Source organism: Maylandia zebra, linkage group LG15 (assembly GCF_041146795.1).
Source record: "Maylandia zebra isolate NMK-2024a linkage group LG15, Mzebra_GT3a, whole genome shotgun sequence".
NCBI classification, from domain to species: Eukaryota; Metazoa; Chordata; class Actinopteri; order Cichliformes; family Cichlidae; genus Maylandia; species Maylandia zebra.
This window is the reverse complement of record NC_135181.1, coordinates 11,199,213-11,215,117: the sequence shown is the minus strand read 5'-3', so window position 1 is coordinate 11,215,117 and position 15,905 is coordinate 11,199,213. Positions and strand designations below refer to the sequence as shown.

Genomic DNA, 15,905 nt, shown 5'->3' with positions numbered 1-15,905 from the left:
CAGGGGGTTATCAATCAATCAATCTATATATTGGTTAGTCACCATCAACGGCCTTGATCTGTGATTGCTTTCATCCTTGAACATGTCAAGATTTTATTTTCCGTGTGTGCCCCAGTTTCTTCTTTCTTTGATCGCTATCTCTTTGTACCATAGCAAAGAACCATCAAAGTTCAGCACCTGTACTGTGTTTAATGTGATTTACTGAGATTTACTGAATAAAGACAACACCAGTCAGCTAGCTGGAGGTTGTAGTTAACAATCTGCTTCAGATTCTTTGGAAAAATTGGCTTTAAGTTTGATCTTTAATTTGGGATTTTTTGTCCTCTTTGAAACAAGTCTCTTTTTTTCTTGCATTGTCTTACTATGTATTCCGTTTTAATTAAATATGTTTATGAGTACAGCCCTTTCTCATTCATGAATGCTGAGAGGAAAGGGAAACATTAAAAAAAATAGCTGTGCTGTTTCATAAATTGCTTGCTGCCTATGAGACATGAAAAAGACTTTGACTAGGCTGGCTGATGCTGACATAAAAGCTGTCTGGTGCTTTTGAAGGCGCAAGCCTTTGAGAACTGACGCTCTGAATCTGCACTTTGTCTGAGCTACTGGAACTGTGCTGCTGCTGCTGGGGACCAAATACAAGGCAATATTTAATCAAATGGAATTGAAAAATACAGTTCTGTCCACTGAGATGTTGTTAGATTGACAAGTATTTATCAAAATTCCCATTATTGAATGTCTCTCAAAGTGTGTTTCAGGCTTTTCTGTCGAACGCTCACATGTACATTCGCACGTAGGCTAATGCCTGGTATAGAAGGAATTGCTGCATTAAAGACTAACAGCTTGCCTATTAAATGCAATTCCGGTGTATTTTTAAAGAGAGAGAGACATGCAAGCTGGCGGAAAAGTGAGACGGAGACACAGAGGGCAAGAAAGGAAAATCACAGATAGTCATCATTATCTAGCTCCAGTCCACCCAGCAGTGGAGCAGATCAATACAGTGTACCCAGCATGGCTCTGCAGTGGAACCAGCTCCACAAAACCTCTCATTACTGCCCACACTCTCATTACTACACACACAAACCCACACACTTTCAGTCACAGGGCTGCAAGTGCATGCACACACATGCACTGTTCGCACTTGCGAACATGCCTATGCATATTGTGTTTATGTGTCACTCTTAGGCAGTCCTTCAGCAAACGTTGCCCACACATTACACATCTGAATAAACATGTGCTTTGATTTTCCCTTGTTTCAGATGTTGCAGCGCTTGGTTAACTGGTTGTAAAGAATTTGAATGAATCCAGAGTGGTGGCCTTTTTGTGAGTGTGCATTAGGGTGCGGTTTATTGAGTAGTATCCCATAGATTGGTTTTGTTACAGTAAAGCGTAAATCCCATTAACGTGTCAGCCCTTATAGTTTCACATGCACACTTCCAATTATTCCAAATCCCAATCTCAGTGAAATTAGGTCATGATATTTACTGTGTTAACGAGTTTCTATTTTTGCATAATTATCATGGAGTTGGTGGGATTGGAGGAGGGAATTGAGTCTCAATATAATCCTCCATGCCTCTAGTGAATGTATTGTATGTAAGGCAAGTTGATCTGTGCTCTGGGTTGGTTGTAGGAAGATCTATCAGCCTCCTTATTTGACTCTTTGATCGAGAATTTTTTTTTTTCTCTCTTTCTTTTTTTAGAGATGGAACAAGGTTTTGGGATATCTTTTTACTCACTGTTGTATACATTTAATATATTTGTTTAAAAAAAAATGTCAAGTGCATCTGCCCTTCTTGAAGAGCAGTATGCATTTATGTGAGCTCTCCAGTACTTTGGAGCACCCCAAGGGTCCTCAAGCTCTGTTTTGCATTCACCATGAAGTTCAACAAGCCAAAGGATGCCGACACCAAACTGTAGCACAGAGCTCTGTTTTTCTCACTCTTAATCAAATCAAGGACAGGCTGTTTGTACAGCAGTTTGCAGACTTTCATTGCATTCATTTTCCCCTTGTGACTCTTGATGCATGTAAAATGAAGTTGGTGGTGCTCAGGGGACTGGAAGGCGCTAGACAGTCACTCTGGCAGAGTGGAAATCTGATCCAGAAAATACAGCTGTGCGTATCGGTGTGTTTTGTGTCATTTCCTCACACACACAGGAACACCAGATGTTCTTCTGTATTTTATTGCTAGCTGCCCCAGGAGAGAGTAGAGCCACCTGCTGGATGAGCTCTGCTGCTGGTGCACCATGACCTTGTATATGTATAGAAGCTTCCATCTGCTTCCTTTGCACACCATACAGCTGTGGCTTACTCATAAGGATTGCCACCTCATAAAGACTAAACTAAGTTCAAAGAAGGAAGAGCATGATTTTCTTTTTGATTTAATAAATGAAATGTATCCTGTGTGTGGTTTAAATAATGTATGTGGCTGTGGAGTCTACACAGTGAGCCTGTCAGCACATGTTTTTTTTATTAATAGTGCAGAATTTGAATGTGTAAGTTGAATGAAAAGTTGGTTTACTTATTAATGCACCACAATTGTAACTCTAGGATTCATCTTACTCAATCAAGGAATTTTGGTGAATGCTTCCTTTGTGGAAGCGTGTATAACCAAGCTCATATGAGACTGACTTGTGCATCGATGTTTTCCCCATGTTATCTTTTCAACCTGTCATGACTTAGTGATACAAAATCAGCGTGATCGGCTGTCACCCTCTGAATGCATTAGTTTGAAGCCAAATCAAAAGAGAGAGACGCATTATGTATTTAAGCTCCTTTCATCTTACTCTCACATTCCCAGCCTTCATATTTCAGTGAAAATTGCCATGGCAACGTGTCTGTAAGGCATCGGTGCGAGAGTTTAAGGGACGGAGAAAAGACTGAGCAAAAAATAGAAAAACCAAAAAACATAGCAGCTTTGGGCAGAGAAAAGCAGGCAGCAAAAGAAGGAAGGTGTTTCTCTTTCAGTGGGTTTACAAATGCAGCGCCTTAGTATGGTTGTAGTCAACCAAAGAACATCTTGATCGGCTAAAATCGTATTCTCTCTTCAGCCAGTGGATTTATCATGGAAGGGTGCAATATCTCTAGATTAACTAGAGTGCACCTTTAGCCTCATAAGCCTAAATAATCAACATAATGAACTATCACTTAAAACTCTGCAACTTTTTTTTTTTTTACCTGAACAACAACAACAGATTCTGAGCCCACACAGTCCTCCATCATTTTAATACTTAAATGATAAGTAAATAAAATGATCAGTAGACCAAACATAATAAAATATGCCAGTTCTGATATGTTGACAAAAATCCCCAAAGTTTAAACATGAAAGCTGCTGGAGCATTTTAGCATTAAGGAAGAGGATTAGGCTACTAAAAAAAATCTTTAGGTCATGACCTTTTTCATAATTATTATTATTATTATTATTATTCAGTATGAATAATTTATTCCCATGACAAAATGCAAACTTCTTAAGTTTATAATCAACTTTTTGGCCATCAACTAAGTTCAGTATCAGTATACAATAAATAGGTTTGACATAGGAATCTCCTAATAGTTTGGGTAACTCACCCTGATTTGCCTCTTGTAGCCTGTTTGTTAGGGGGAAAAAACAAACCTTTTTTTTAATGTGACTACAGCCCTATTAGTTTGTCCAGTTTAAAAAAAAAAAAAAAAAAAAAAAAGAAAAAATAACAATCTATAATCTGATGGCTGGATTATTAAGTGAATATTTGATATCAAGAAACACCTGGATTCACTCAATATGGCTCTTTCCTTCCTGGCTGAAGGCTTCCTGTGTGACCAGAATGCCGTGGGCCTCTGGTGCAGTTTCAGTACAAAGTACAGTGCGGTTGAGAAGAACTTGAAACAATCCTATGGTAAAAGGATTATTCTAGTTTAGGTGGTAACATTTTTTTTTCATGGGCCTTTAAAGTATTTTCAGACTAAGTATCTGATTGGGAAAGTAATATACCCTGCAAAAAAGCCCAATGTTTTGTTATTTGTAATTTTATTCTGGGCACCCAGGTAACTTTTGCTGATCGTAAACAGAATCATTAGACCTGATAAGATTGTACACATTTTGCAGAGACGTACTGTCAATCCATAACAGCAGTCTTAGGTAAATTTCATGCTAATAAGTAAAATTGGGAGATATATCCTTTGGCTTTATTTTATAAATATTAAAGTCACTGTTATTGTTGCACTCAATATCCCATTTCATTCTTTAATGAAGTAGAATAAACCTACTGAAGCTAGCACAATTTTTTTTTGTTTTTGTGTGTGTGTGTGTGTGTGTGTGTGTGTGTGTGTGTGTGTGTGTGTGTGTGTGTGTGTGTGTGTGTGTGTGTGTGTGTGTGTGTGTGTGTGTGTGTGTGTGTGTGTGTGTGTACTCGTTGTGCTGCGCTCATTCACACAGCCTAAGGAAGAGAGGGTTACAGTAGGAGTATTTTCAGTTTTCCCAGTGCTCTCAGTAAAGGAACTGATCTAAGCTGTTTCCCATTGGCATTAAATATGCATTAGTCCCAGCCTTTCATGTGGGCGCTGAGCTGTGTTTTGTGTAAGAAGTCCTGAGGATATTTTCTGATACTTGGAGCCCACCAATTTTTTATCTCCATCTTTTAATTAAGGAGGAGAATGAGGTCTGTAAGAAAGCAAGCTAATCTTTATTAAATGGAATTTCTGGGACACTGATTTGCTTCAGGGCTAGTTACAAAACATCCTGCCAACAAACACTACAAACCCCCAGCACTAAAATCTATTCTCATCAATTAACCTTGAGAAACCAAGGGAAAAGACCACACTGACATTATACGGCATGGTATTAACATTGCCTAATAATCATCTCTACCCCTTACCTGTTATTTCATTCATTCTCTTTGAATAATGTCATCCGAGGGTCTAGTCCCTGACAGAATCCCACGTTCACCCTGTCAGTAAGCTATCACCAGCTCAGGCGTTGTGCACAGCTTGTGGGCCTCGAGCTTGGTTCTTTCTTGTATAAAGACACGGTAATCAATCTTTTTTTGACAGGCTTTAATGGAAGGGTAGGGGGTCTATGCCCACGTTGGGCATTCCCAGAAAGGGGTGATTCTTAATCCCAACATTGTGCTGGCTGGTGTGGCCACCTCTGGTTGCCCTTATTTCCCCTCTACTGGCAGGTTGGCCCTCCGCTGTTCTATTATCCCTCTATCTGTAATTAAACGCAGCCAAAGGGAACTGAGATGGAGCGAGAAAGGGGAAGAGCTCAGGCTGGGTGTCCATGTTTCACACAAAGGGTTTCTGACAGGAAGGATCTGCGGCTTTCCATGACCCGAGGTGTGTGTGTGTGTGTGTGTGTGTGTTAACGTTAAGTCCTCATACCGTAAAGGTTAGAAAGGGATTACTGTAACGTTAGCCAAAATAATAAAGCTGGAGAATTGATCAACTGTCCATCAGATACAGCGCACAAACCTTTAAAATCGCGCAATTTGGACATACAGCCTGTCTTGTGCAATAACTAATGCTGTCCATTCCCTCCGGAGACCTAATTTTGTCATGAAAGCCATAAGCTCACCTTAGAACGAGTGCAGAAGCCTGCACCCCTATCTCATTCTTTGTGGGGGTTGTAGGTGTGGGTAAATAATGGTGATACTCAACAATTCTCACCAGCACACTCTATGACTGTAATTTCACACAATTTAAGCACGCTCTATTCACACTCGTAAATCTCAAACTTCTCCCCATTTCTTCCCCCCATCTTTCCTCTGGAGACCTGCAAATGTTAATGCCAGTGTTTTGTGAGTGTAACCCCTTGCCAAGGCTCTATCTGTGGGCCCACGCTGGCTAGAATTGGACAAGATTGGAACCTGTCGCAGTAATGGGGTCTCTGACCCAGTAGGGCCATCACAGACCGTCTTTGTGTGTATAGGTGTGTAGAGGTTCATATACACAGGTCTGTGCATGTGCTGTGATTTATAGGGACACAAACCTTCCAATAGAGCCTGAAGGGCATGGCTGGGCTTCCATAAATAAGCAGCCTTGGTTATCAGCAAGGTAGGAAATATTGATTATTTTAAATGGCTATCGCATTACTCTCATAAATATGCATCGATTGCACATCATCGGGTTGATGTCCTTCGATTTGGTTTTGAAAAATGCGAAACCGTTAGCAGCTCATGAAATAAACAGCCATTTGTAAAATCTTATTTATCTCCTGAAGGCTCCTTTGAGAAAACGTTGTTTACGAACAGGCTATCCCGACTGAATTACTGAATTCAAGGATGAAAAAAAAAAAAGGACAGACTATACCCACAGTCGTATAAATTGCTGCAGGATAACTATCATTTATCTTATAACCCCAAACCATACAAAACGGAGAAACCTCTACTTTTCCAGGAACCTTTGGAATCATTTCCTAGTAGTGTTATCCATCAGTCGTGTTACAGCCCATTGAAAGAAAACAAAATGTCAGTCGCCCCAGAATAGACCCCATGAACCATCATCTCCATGTTCCACTACAGTTTAAACCACCATACCTTCCAGATACAAGACTTTACCAAAGTACAATCACAGTGTCTGCAAAATATACAACACATCATTAACTGTGGTCTACCTCTGGTTATTTAATACACTGTTTCTTCTCTCTGCGAACCTCCCCCCGGTGGAAAAGCCTCAGGAGTATAGATGGTTCATGGATACCACTGCCAACACAGGAATTTTGAAACCCAAGTCAGCACTCATTCTAAGATGAACTGCGCTTTACCTCTTGCCTCTTTCTTCTGTGCATTAACTCCGGAGAATTTTGGCTGTCGGCTTTTCCCTCGTTTCCTCCAGTAGCTGCTGAGAAGGGGTGATCACTTTGACGTCGCTGAGCCTTGCTCACCGTGGGTGTAAATAATCAGATTTGTGACAAGAAGGGCCGCTAGTCAGAGGAGGTGAGAATTGAATTTTTGAACTCTCATCTTATTGTGCTGGTATGAATCATCTTCAGCCGATAAAACAGCATGCCTCCGCTGTTCTCATGAAGAGAAACTGAATTACTCGTTTGAAACTGAGGCGAGCAGCGATTAAAGCTGATTCGGCGACTGGCAAAGGGACTCGTGCAGCGTGCCAAGATGCATCTATGCATCCCATCTTTGATAGATTTGGCTACTGTATTAAATAAGTGAAAGCTTCTTACATTAATCAGAATGCTTTGTTTGGGGGAAAAAAATTGTTGGAAACCCCAGAGAATAACTCAAAAAGCAATATTGTTTTACACACCCACCCAAATTAGGGAATGTAAGTTGTCACCATGTCAAGTAAGATAATTAAGATGCTTTCCAACGGCATTGTTGACAGAGTTGTAAAAAACAAACAAACACGAAAACACTTGTATGTCTCGTGCATCTTTGTTGTTTGAATCACCACAAAAATGGTGAGACAAGTGTGTGCTGACAGGCTGAATTTTGTGAAGCCTACACAAACGCAAGAGTTAAATGTGATGGTGAAAAAGAAAAAGAGGGAAAGACCACTGACCCGAGTTCAACATGCTGTTGCTCACTGCTCTGTGGCCTGGATGGAGAATCCAACTTTATTATGTAACACCAGTGACTGTAAGCTCAACAAACAGGGTTGAGGTTGGGCTGGAGCCCATCCCAGCTGTCAAAGGGCAAGAGGCGGGGTACGCCACTGACGGGTTGCCAAGTATCACGAGGAGATCTTAGGAGAACTTAACATGCTTATCTTTGTACTGTGGGAGGAAGTGGAAGTAACCAGAGAGAACATGCAAGCTCCAGCCAGCAGATTCAAACCCAGCACCTATTTGTTGTGAAGCAGTAGTGCTAACCACCACACCCACGTGCCTGTGTGATACACAGTGCGTAAAATAAAGAATGATCCCTTTTCAAAAGGCATAGATATAGAAGCTTACGGTAAATTTTGAAATGCTTAGCTGAATATAAAGTTTAACATAGCAAAACTTACAACGTGTCCCCTTCATGACACGTGGATTATGCTTATATGATTTTCAAACATGCCCCATATAATTCTGAGCCTGTTTGGAGCCACTGCAGCCACTGCTGCTGTTGTGCTGCCTACCGGCAACCACGTGAAACTTGCGAATCCCCTATTTAACAGTACATGGGACTGGTGAGTGGCTGGGGAATTAAAGCCCTTAAAAATAGGATTATTCTTTTTCATACACCCTGTATGTTAATATAATATCATACTTTTTCAAATGCAAGTGTCCTTCATACCCAAAGTGTAAATTTTTACTAATCGGTCATCAAATAGCTTGACAGTCATTACTTTTCTGTAAAGGATAGAATTGTAGCGCTTTGCCTCCATTCAATTTATTTTTCCCCACCATTTATCAACCTCTAAACTAAATTCTCTCCATGGCTGAAGCCTGTGGATGAGATTTTATTCATCATTTTCCTCAAAATAAAAGTTTTAAACACGTTAATAAATGAGTTCCCTGGAGCCTGACCGAGCAGGACATGAGCAGATTCAGCCTGGAGGCAAGGCCTTGAATAGAAAGAGCAGCGGAGAGCTTGATCTGTCTTTATGCGCTTTTAATTACACACGGCCGGATGGCCTTCAATCCCCAGAGAGCTGAGGTGAAGCTCACGTCAAGACCAGAAAGAGACGGGGAGAGGGGAAGGATCACCTGCACCTCTGAGGGCAGCGCGAGGTTAATTCAGCAGACACATTACAAGAGCCACAGGCGGCTGTCAATCATTCCACAGTATTTTGACTGACATGTAGTGGAAAAAAACTGTCAGTTAGCAGTAGACTCACAACCCTTACTCTACATGGATTTACTGCCCGTGTTTTAGAACACGTATGCATATTTCCCCAGGAAGGAAAACCCTCTTTACGTTTCCAGTTTGTAGAGAAACCTCAGCTGAGTTAATGTGCTTAGCTTTTTGCAAAAATGTAATGTTTCATTTTAATGATCAACTGGCAGGTAGCTAGTGCTCTGTAGTGGGTAATGTGAGAAGACATATGGTTTGTAAAACTGACTGATCAGAAAGACAACAGATAAGATCAAGTTAAGGCTAGTTTGTGTGTATTTGTGTGTGTCTGCTGCCCATATTCACATTAGACTGAATATGCTCATTCACGTGCAGCTATCAACAATTGCACGTCCACATAGATTCTCTGTTGAGTCCAATTTTTCCCATTACAGTATCCCAAATTGCAAATTCTCCCTGGTGGGCTTTACCATCTATACTGTTCTTTCTCGCTGTTTTCTCTCACACATTTACTTTCAAACACATTTTGTCAACACGCATTCCAACAGTTCAGAGCACGCTGAACAGCAAGATCAGAGGGAATAAAACACTCACACAGAGAGAGCTTTTATGTATCGGAAACCCTTTTCATTCTTATGAATCTCACCTCCCAGAACTGTACTTTTCTACGAAATGAGTGCTATAACCTCAAGGCAATGTCAAGGTGAAGGAAACGTGTCAGCGCCTCCCTGTTGAGCTTTTTCTCGCTCCGGCTCTCTCCAGTTAATGACTCGAGTGTGGAGAGTGTTACCCTAGCTAGGCCTGGCCAGATGAGCCCAGAGGAGATGGCCAGACTGTAATCACAGGCAATCATCAGCTCTCTTCCTAGATCTCTGCTACTCTGGACTGAACGGTATGGTCCTAAACCCGTGATTTGAGCCGTAAGGTGAGTGAGACCGAAGGAAAGGGGAGGGAGAGGATAAACAATAAAGGTTTACACTATGAAGTATGCACAATTGAGAGATTATAGTGATGTTCATGGTCTTTATTTGGTGTGTTAACATGCTAAAACACAAATTTTATTTGAAGACAGGTATTTAAATGTGGTCACATTTTGACTGGAGGGGGGGGTTACATGAAAAAGTCCTTATCACCAAGACACGAAATTCTTTAAAATCTATTAAATATTGCCTAGAGAGCAGTAGGCCCGGGTTTGAGTCTGACCTGTGGCCCTTTGTCTTCCCCTTTCTGTCATCACTTTCCCATCTATCTACAATGTGTCTACCCAATAAAGGCTAGAAGGCCAAAAAAATCATCTTAAAAAAAAAATAAAAGAAAATCCATTTAAGAGTTGCTCAGACTTTTATAGTAAATCTGGGACGAGTGAATGCCAAGGAAACACCAACATGGTGTGAATTCACAACGATGCGTATCTGTCTGAAATTTCCTGGCAGTCAGTTCAAAGGTGTCTGTAGTGGTAGACCGATCAGTTAACCAACAGATCAATAAAAAGCTGTATGAGTAAGTAAGACAGTCTGGGAAAAAAAATGAGGGTTGCAGTGCAAGTATGAGAAAATGTCCATAATAATTAGTCATCGTAGCTGCAATTTGACTCAATCTTGGTTGGTCCACCGCTGATAACTGCGAAAACTTCAATCGTAATGACATTGGCCTTCTTCTGACTTTCTCTAGTGCAGAGAATTCACAGCACCTGAGTGGGTGTAAAATAAACAATCCACCCCTCATTCAAGAAATCTTCAAACTCCACACAAACAAAAAAAAAAAAGATCCACAAGCATGTCTCACTGCAGGTCAGTAAGAAGACTACAGAAGGTAACCCTATTAAAAAAATAAATAAATAAAATCATGCAGCTTGACGTGGTGGGTCCAGGGACTGTGACTTCAAAATCCTCGAGGCTAAAACTAATGGAGTTCTGCTTCTTCCAGCTTGTCTGTCTCTCTTCATCAAAACACAACAACCCCCACATAGCCTGCAGCACTGATAGTAATATGCGATACAGAATGGTTGTTCGTTTAATTTTACAGCCAGGCATGCTGGTGTCACTCAAAAAAAAAAAAACCCTGAAAAAATAGTCTAATCTACCTGGACTGATGGACAGAAAGAGCCATGTTTTTGCAGTCATGCCAGCTCTGTCTTTGGAGCTGTAAACTTTTACATGTCAGTGGTGCTGTGTGAGAGAAAAGCCTTGGACTTTTTGTCTCCTACCCTCAATCCTACGTGCTCTGCGGTTGAGTCTGGTTGTCTGCTTTCTGCTGTGGTCTTTCATCACGTTCACTCCCCATTCTGGCATGCCTACTAGTATCTGTGTGGTTGTGTGTGTGTGTGGTTGTGTGTGGGGGGGGATAAGACAAGAACTTTACTGCCATCTAGTGGCAACAAAACCACTGCCCTTCCTGTGGGGTCAAGGAGATCAAGAAAAAGAAATGCATGGAAAACAGTGGTGTGGAGTGTTGTCTAAACACTGTTCATATACATCTCTCATGTGTCTTTGTGGTGGTTGATGCTAGTACTTCATTAATGGGAGTCCATATTAGTGTAGCAGGTCAAGTTAAGTCAATGAGCAAGTGCTAATTCCTCTGCAGTCCTGTGCACTGCCACTCGTCACACATTTGCATATAAATTGCTTTAAACGTGATGTTGCTCCTAAATTCCTTAACCACCACTTGTTTAAAATTCATGAATGCTTTTGAATTTTGTCAGGCATGGTTGAGCTGTCAAAAAAAACCTTTGATACGTTTAAAAAAAAAAAAAAAAAACCCTGCAGGTGTGCATGCGCACAGGCATTTGGCCTGAGATTTTGTGAAATTCTCTCCTATTTTGTCTGTGAAAAGCTCTGGAAGCTCCCTCTGTCTCAAGCCGTCTCTCTCTTTATTTCTTTGTGTGTTTGTCCCCGCACGCGTGTGTGTATTCAGACTCATTACCCAGTCTTGGCTGGTGAAGAGAGCCTTGTCTCTGTGGGCATCGATGTGTTAATGTACACTGTCTAGTTATCTCTGGTTACCATAATCAGTATTCAGAAACAGTCTCTGCTGGAAGTGCAAATATTTTGTTAATTTTCAAACTGGGACTTGCAAAAACATGCATGTGAAACACTTTTTTTCCCCTGTAGATTTTAGATGTTTTGCACCACAGCTAACCTATTTCTAACCTTTTAATCAACATGAACAAACCAAGGTAGAACAATTAAAATTGGGCATGTCACAAATTGTTTTGGGCACAGGATACACCCATGCTCTGATGCTGCCTATCTATTGCTAGCGGGGGATCGGATTTTAGACAAATTCTCTTGTTCAGAGTTAATTTGTGTCTGCTGTTTGATTGTTTGCCTCAGGAGGAACAAGGATAGTGCTTAAAGTAATTGAATGGCCCATTTACATTCTACTAATTGATTGTGAGGGTTTCAATGAGGGTTTTTTTTTCCTGTGTTGCCCTGTATAAGACAGAGTAGAGTCCAGCAAGAAGCAGCAAATGAAACCTTTACAATCAAACAATAAACAGATCAAGTAATTGTAATATGAAAATATATTGGGTTTTTTCCAAGATTTCGAAAAAATGTATATATTAGGCCATAATGTAGTGGATTACACATTCACCTGACAAACAAAAGTTCCCTGGGAGGAGAGACAAATCTATTCTTGTTAAAAAAAATCTACCAAATCAGAAATGCAGTGCTATTGGATGTGGTGACCCCTTGTGACAAGAGAGCAGCTTTATTTGCTTTGGGCTACATAAATTAAACAGTCAGCCTTAATAAATCCTGATCAAAAGCTATACTTCATAAACACTAGACACTAGAAAGGACTGCTCTTTAGGTCATCAAAGTATATCTGTTTGTCATAACTACAGTGACCTGCAACTTCATGCAGTCAAAGCCAGTTAAGCAACAGTGGAATGCCTTTGATGTACCTGTACCTGCTTGTGCAGCTTCTTTCGAGTATGCGTGGCTATTTTACAGCATGCCCCTTTGAACTGTTTTGGGGTTTTGTTTTGTTTTTAATTTTTCAATTGCAGTGGCCATGCTCATTGGGTTTGTATCTAGCTTGCTAGCTGAAATTAAAAGAATACAAATCATTGCCTCTTGTTCATGCATTAGAAGGTTTTATGGGCTGTATTAAAGGCTGGAGCTTTGTGCTGCTTTTGTTATAACTGACTGATCTGAACTGAAGGTGTAATACGCAACATCGGGAACTGCCTCGTCTAGCGGCTAAAAAACATGAAAAATATTTAACTTCATCTGCAGGAAATGTGCTGTCTAACCACTTGAACAAAGAATGTTGACCACATTTTCTCAGTCTGCCTTCATCTGTATGTGTATACACTCCTAAAGACAGCCTGTTTATGTTCCCTGGTCTCTGCACATCCCTGAGATTCACTTGTGTGATTTATTTATTTTTCTTCTTCTTCCTTTTTTTTTTTTGCAAGTCCTTCGCTGCGCATTTACATGAACCTTTGCACTTTGTTTGCTTCTCTAAACGTTGTGATGGCAGGTCTAAACAGGATGCAGGTCAGCTGAAATGGTTTACACAGGAGATCCTGATGCATTTATTGCGTTGAGACAAAGCTGCACTGCTACACTTCAAACATCTACATGTAGCAGGAGTTGCAATGAGTTGCTGCACAGCTTGTCTTTACAGTTGAGCTATACATCTCGCCTCAGGCTCTCCAGCCCATCTTTACCAGCTTTGGAAACGCAGATGAAAATGCAAGCTGACCAAATAGACTTCCTCCTTTGTAGTTACAAGTTTTTAGCAGCTACACATCACCTCTAGATATGGCTTCACAGTGTTTTGAGCTTCAGTTGCTTAAATAATGTGCACTGTTTCTGATTTGCCAGCATGTCATTGTCTGCTCACCATCACCCTCGCGTCTGAAAGAGTGGCGTACCCTATGCTATTTGGTTGTGTCAGCAACACTGACTTTGGTGAGCCATCTCCTGGCGAGTGGATGTAGGACATTTCTCTGGTACCTATCCAAGCCTATGTCTGCCCCGCCATTCCATTCCTCACTGTTACTATCTGTCATCCCCTCAGTTTCTCCTTCCTCCTCTCCCATGACCTCAAGGAGTCCTCAGGAGGTAAAGTTTTCCAAAATGGGAAGATTGTTTTTTTTCCCTTCCTCCCCATCTGTCTCTTTGGTCTCGTTTTCCCTCTCACAAATTAGCATAGAAAAAGAAGAAAAAACACCCCAAACCTCAATGCTGAGTGACTCATTCAAATAATTGTTGCTTTAACTGTATCAAGTTACTCTTTTCTCTGACTCCCTTTTTACTTTTCTTCCTTTCCCCAGTACAGTGCGGTATCTGGGCCACTTGTGAATTGGGGCCTTTCAGTGAAAAGGCAGGAAAAAAACGAGTGACATCAGAGAGAGAGAAAGAGAGGGATCTAAAGTCGCCCTGTAATTTTCTGTTCTGTTTCTGTGATTGCATATATGACCATAACAGACAACCGGTTAGCTGGTTCACTTTGTACATGTACGTGTATATTACATTAGTAAAGATCCCCCATGTGTCTGTGTTTTATTTTAGCATGTTTGCGCTGCTTGTGTGTCTAGGTGGAGCTTGACATTGTTGACTTTTACAGCAAAACAGTTTTACAGGAGGGCTGTTCATAACCGAATAACAGAAAACAAAGAGACCCTCGCGTGTGTGTGAGTGTGTGTCTGTGTGTGTGCAATGAAAAGACAGTAAGAACAAAGAGACAAGAGATGGCGAAAGAAAAGGGGAGTGTACGGAGAAAGAGGAAGGCCAGAAAAAAACTCCACTTTTGAGAAGGAGAAGAAATTTGAGACATGTTGAAACATTTTTGGATAGAGGAGAGGAAAAGGGCAAGACATGCGGAGTGAAGGATGAGATCCCTCCCCCTGCCAAACTCGAGTTATACTCTTGACTATTCTATAGCTAACCCTTCCTCTTTTCCCCTCCTCTCCACGTCCCATGTGAGCAGCAGCCCGATGACTGGATCTCTGTGTGTCTCCACTCTGCTTACGCTTTGCTGCGCTCTGGCAGACATGCATTGTTCTCCACTGTACACTACTTGTTGCTCCCGTTCTTAAAGAGTTAGTCGGTGTTAGCTCGGCAGAAAGAGTGGGAGGAAAATACTCAGCGACAGCCTCGCGGTGAGTACTGACATTTTAATTTTTTAGAGAGGAATATTCTTGTCTCATTCATTTGTGGTGCCTGTCAAAAGGTTTTCAGTAGCATAACAAGTTTTTCTGAGGGATATCTTCAGTGGAAGATTTTTAAATAAGACAATCAGTTTGGCATGCCATGTAAAGAACATAATTCATTAGTTTTTTTTCATTGAGTAAGTTGGTGAAAGACATGCTCTGGTAGTGAGAGCCCTTTTAGCTCGGCTCTTGTTTCTTTTGCTGACTCACTCTATTAACTTATTTCATATGGCTCCGTGGTGTGTAGAAGTGTGTTGTGTGCATGTGTTTGCCATTGTGTATAGTTTCTTAAGGAATTCTGTACACATGCACGTGTATATGTCATTTAAATGTAATTATCAGCCCCTGGCCCTACCTGATGGTGTAAATGTGAGAATTTAACAAAGATGGAGGGAGCAAAACATAGGGGGGGGGGGGATGCTGGCATACAGCTGTTACTCACTGTTTGCTTCGCTCTCTCAGGTCTGTATTGATTTCCTTCTCTCTCCCCACTAAACGAGAACAATAGCTTCATGCCTGGCCAAGACCCCCCAGTAAATAACTCAGCTAAATATCTACAGCAAATCTCCAGCAAGATGTTGTTCATTGATTGCTTTGTCATCAGATGTGCACACACAAACACACACACATACATACGGAGGAGAAATACACAAACACTCAATCGGGCCTTGTCGTCTAGAGGGACTTCATTGTTTGGTGTGCATAATTGTTTGTGTGTATGTGTCTGTAAAGGCCTTGTCCAAAAAGGTCTTGGACAATGAAGTCTGTCACCGGGGGATGTGGATTTCTATCTCCCTCTCCTTCCCTCTCTCCCTTTGCTTTTCCTGTCCCAGTCTCCCTTCACATCTGGATCTCCCCACCAGCTGACAAGGAACAAGGGAGCGGATGGAGGGAGGAAAAAGGCATGGATTGGGGGGGGGGGGGAGGGAAAGAGAAGGTTAGAAATTGGAGGAAGGGGAGTGTATTTGAGCCAAAGTTCCCTCCATGCAGGAAGAGCAAACTTCACAATGTTATTGTGATTGTCTGATGT

At 41.3% G+C, this 15,905-nt stretch overlaps 1 protein-coding gene across 5 annotated transcripts in view; it reads left to right on the top strand.

Annotated features, from left to right (window-relative positions):
* Positions 1–15,905, top strand: part of sash1a (SAM and SH3 domain containing 1a) — a 163,052-nt gene that overhangs the window by 77,313 nt on the left and 69,834 nt on the right. Inside the window, exon 1 of one of the 5 annotated variants that reach the window (XM_004541750.6) lies at positions 14,679–14,824. The exons of the other annotated variants lie outside the window; for them this stretch is intronic. The gene's annotated coding sequence lies outside the window, so the exon portion shown is untranslated. Of the gene's footprint in view, positions 1–14,678; positions 14,825–15,905 lie in introns of those variants that run through there. 5 annotated transcript variants of the gene reach the window in all.